Below are 4,158 nucleotides of genomic sequence, written 5' to 3'. Positions count from 1 at the left end.
TAGGCACTACCTTTCTCAAGTTTCCAAACATCAAGCATTGCCTTTTAAATTTTTTAAAAAACCTTGGAATATTATTTTTAAATGATGTTTTAGGATGACATATTAATGCATCATAAAGCATAGATGTACAAAATATTCTAACATTTCCATACAAACATAAATAATATCATTATGACAAAACTAAATAACATGAACATACGTTTAATGAAAAAAATCATACTAGGGTAAATATAAGATAATAAACAAATAAAAACATGAGTAAACTAAAAGAAAAATATAATACATGTAAAAATTATACAACAATATATATCATAAAATAGCATATGAAAGAAATAATTAAACATAGCATATAAAAAAATGAAACTATGCACAAATAAGATAAATGACATACACTAAAAAATGAATAAATAGAACATTTACAAATTATAAAAATATAATGCAATAGTTCAAAATACTTGAAATGATAATATAATATATATACATGCATAGAAAATATATATTTGAAAATAAACTATATAAAAGGTTAAATATTATAATATATAAAATACATAATCAAATGTATAAAAGATAGGAATAAATATACATATTTGAAAAATGAAGAAATTAAAATAAAAAAGGGTTGAAAAACTAAGATAGACGAAGAATAAAATAAGAACAAACCATAGAGAGTAAGAAGCAAGAGGAGAGAAATTTGAGTGAATGCTCTCAAGAATTCTTATTGCTTCCCAAAACTCAAGTGATTTACAATGAAGGGAGAGGCCTCTATTTATAGTTGAGCCTCCCCAAATCCAACGGTACAGATCAATTACATTAACGGTTAAGATTAAAGGATATCTACAAGTTAAATCTCCAAGATTACAAGATCATATCTTCAAGATTGCATATCATATCTAAGATTGTATCATATCTAAGATTGCATATCCTTAAAGATTATATTTCCATATGAGTCAAGCTCATAGATGGACCTTCAATCTTTTCAAGTAATGGGCCATTTCGATTGGGCCAAATTATATGTTTGTAATTTTCTACTGGAATTGGACTTTGTTTTTTTTTTTTGAAATTATTTCTGGGCCCGGGCAAAATTGAGTGTCTACACGTGTATTATTGTACATGCTGAATGGCACGGACGTGTCGCACACCCATGTCAAAAAAATAGAATCGAGCCTTGTCCCTAGGACACCCGTGGTTTTCTATCCCACGTCCGTGTTCTTCTTATCAAGTTCACCCACGACCATGTCACACGGCCGTGGGGATTTATTGCACCCCGTGTTTTGGGGAAATCATGTCCTGCTTCAACACGGCAGTCTCGCACGACCGTGTCTCTTCCCCTGTTTGGCCATGGCTTCAGGAACGCCCGTGTGCCTAGCCGTGTGTGCTAAAAAACTTTGCAATTCAAATATAAAGTTAATGATTCGAAGTGTTAGAAATTAATTAAAATGAAAGAAATCAAAATATGTTAGTGCTCGGGTTGCCTCCCGAGAAGCGCTTATTTATAGTCTAAGCTCGACTTACCTCTCCGTTGATTTATCATGATGGTTTGAGGAGTTCATACTCCTCGTTCCTGCTTTCAATCTTAAAATAAGGTTTTAAACGAGTGTTGTTTACCTTAAAAGTGCCGAACTTGGGATGACTCACCTCCACTGTACTGAATGGAAAAATACTGAGTACCGTATGAGGGATTTCATCATTCGGTGTTGTAGTGACAATGTGAGGATTGACGACATCTAGTAAGTCTTTATCGCCTACCTTAAGTTGATTAGGAGAGGTATCGTGCTTGTTTTGGCGTAGTTTCAGTTTATCATGTGTTCTCGGTTTGTGTTCTTACCATTCGTCTAGCTCCTCTATTCGTAGCCTTCGTTCTTCATGGACGTCTTTGTTCATTTCATGATAGTAGCACACTGTCTCTGTTGCCTTGGTTTGAAAAGGTTCTTGCAAGGACGATTGAATATTAGTTTTATCATCGACAGGTTTTATAGCATTATCCTGAGTCTTAGGGGTTTTGACTGAGTCGCGTGCTTGGAGTGTTACTGCGTCGTCACCTGGACAAAGTGTTAGCTCCTCTGTGCCTACATTAATAATGGTTCTGGTAGTTGCTAAAAAGGGTCGTCCTAAATTAAAGGTACCTCGTTATCCTTATCCATATCTAAGACGACAAAGTTTACTGGGTAAATAAATTTATCAATTTTAATGAGAACATCTTCAATAATACCCTTAGGAAATCTAACTATTTTGTCAGCCAATTGTATGCTCATCTTAGACTGTTTGGGTTTACCGAGACCTAGTCATTTAAACATTTTATACGGCATAACATTTATACTTGCCCCTAAATCAGCTAAAGCGTTATTCACAGATAAACTACCAATTAAACAATGAATTGTAAAACTCCCTAGATCTTTCAATTTGTTAGGTAGCTTATTCTTCAGAATAGCTAAGCAGACTGCATTGAGTTCTACATGCGATGTAGCGTCTAATTTTCTTTTATTAGCCAGAAGTTACTTCAAGAATTTTGCTGAGTTGGTCATTTGCGAAAGAACTTCAATAAAGGGTAAGTTATATGTAATTAAGTTATATGTAATTTCTTTAAGAGTTTGACAAACTTACTGAATTGTTCTTCTGTTCTATCTTTCATCATCGCTTTAGGATATGGCACGCGAGGTTCATGATTTGTACTTACTTGTTTGAGATCATTATCGTTTACCTCTTCTCATCCTTTGTTCATTGCATTGTTTTGCTGTATTTCTGGCTCAGGTGCAATAAATCCTTCTTATCTTGGGCACTAATTGCATTAAGGTGTTCCCTCGGATTAGGTTCCGTATTACTTGGTAAGCTACCTTGTGGTCGCTCGGAGATTAGTTTGGATAGCTGGCCTATTTGAGTTTCGAGTCCTTGGATCGATGCTTGTTGATTCTTAAGTGCTGTCTCAGTATTTTAGAAACGGGTTTCGACACCAAGATGAATTTAGAGAGCATCTCTTCAAGGTTTGACTTCTTCTCTTGTTGATAAGGTGGCTGTTGAAAATCCTGAGGATTTTGTGGCTTTTGATTCCCTTGACCTCCCTAGGAAAAATTTAAGTGGTTCCTCCAACCTGCATTATAGGTATTACTGTATGGGTTTTTTTGAGGTCTAAAGTTATTGTTACCCATATAGTTGACTTGTTCCTCTTCGGTTGTGGGATTGAAGGATTGATATTCTGTATGCACACCTCCTCCACTTGAGTTACACCTCATTACTGGATGTACCTACGTAGAACCACTAAAACTATCAATCTTTTTATTGAGAAGTTCTACCTGATTAGAGAGCATGGTGACTGAATCGATGTTATAAACGCCGGTTGTTTTTGTTGGCTTAGTCCTCATGACTTGCCACTGATAGTCGTTCAGTGACATCTCCTCTATGAATTTGTAGGCATCTTCCGGTGTTTTATTGATGATAGTTCCGCCACCAGCAGCGTCAATCATTTGTCTTGTCGAGGGATTCACACCATTGTAGAACATTTGAACTTGCAGCCATAGAGGTAACCCATGGTAAAGGCACCTTCTCAATAGATCCTTGTATCTCTCCCATGCATCGTAAAGTGTTTCTAAGTCCATCTGCACAAAAGAAGAGATATCATTGCGTAATTTAGTCGTTTTAGCTGATGGAAAATATTTTAGTAAAAATTTCTCGGTCATTTGTTCCCAAGTAGTGATAGACCCTCGTGGTAACGAGTTTAACCACTGTTTAGCTTTGTTTCTCAGTGAGAAGGGAAATAACCGAAGACGGATTGCATAATCAGAAATGCCATTGATTTTGAATGTATCGCAAAATTCCAGGAAATTTACTAAGTGAGTGTTGGGATCTTCATCTTGCAAACCATGAAACTGAACAAACTGCTGTATCATCTGAATAGTGTAGGTTTTACTTCAAAATTATTCGCAGCAATAGCAGGTCTAACTATACTTGATTCAGTTCTTATTAAAGAGGGTTTAGCATAGTCATACATAGTACGTGGAGCCGGATTTTGATTAGCTGCAATGGCAGGAGGCAGCTGATTGTCTTGATTTTCAGCCATCTCGTCGGTTGGAGGTTGAGTATTGTCTTCTTGTTCGTTTTCTGTGTATCGTAAACTATGCCTTATTTCTCTTTGATTTCTACGAACTATTCGATTAATTTCTTCAT

The 4,158-nt window shown here is 35.7% G+C and overlaps 1 non-coding gene across 1 annotated transcript; it reads left to right on the top strand.

Moving 5' to 3' along the window:
• The first annotated feature begins 3,516 nt into the window (after window positions 1-3,516).
• Window positions 3,517-3,623, top strand: LOC128290889 (small nucleolar RNA R71). Its single transcript, XR_008280667.1, has one exon. It is a non-coding gene; the product is annotated as a small nucleolar RNA R71 (small nucleolar RNA).
• Window positions 3,624-4,158: the final 535 nt, after the last annotated feature.

This window comes from Gossypium arboreum, chromosome 3, assembly GCF_025698485.1.
Source record: "Gossypium arboreum isolate Shixiya-1 chromosome 3, ASM2569848v2, whole genome shotgun sequence".
Classification (NCBI taxonomy): Eukaryota; Viridiplantae; Streptophyta; class Magnoliopsida; order Malvales; family Malvaceae; genus Gossypium; species Gossypium arboreum.
This window is presented reverse-complemented; position numbering and strand designations above follow the sequence as displayed.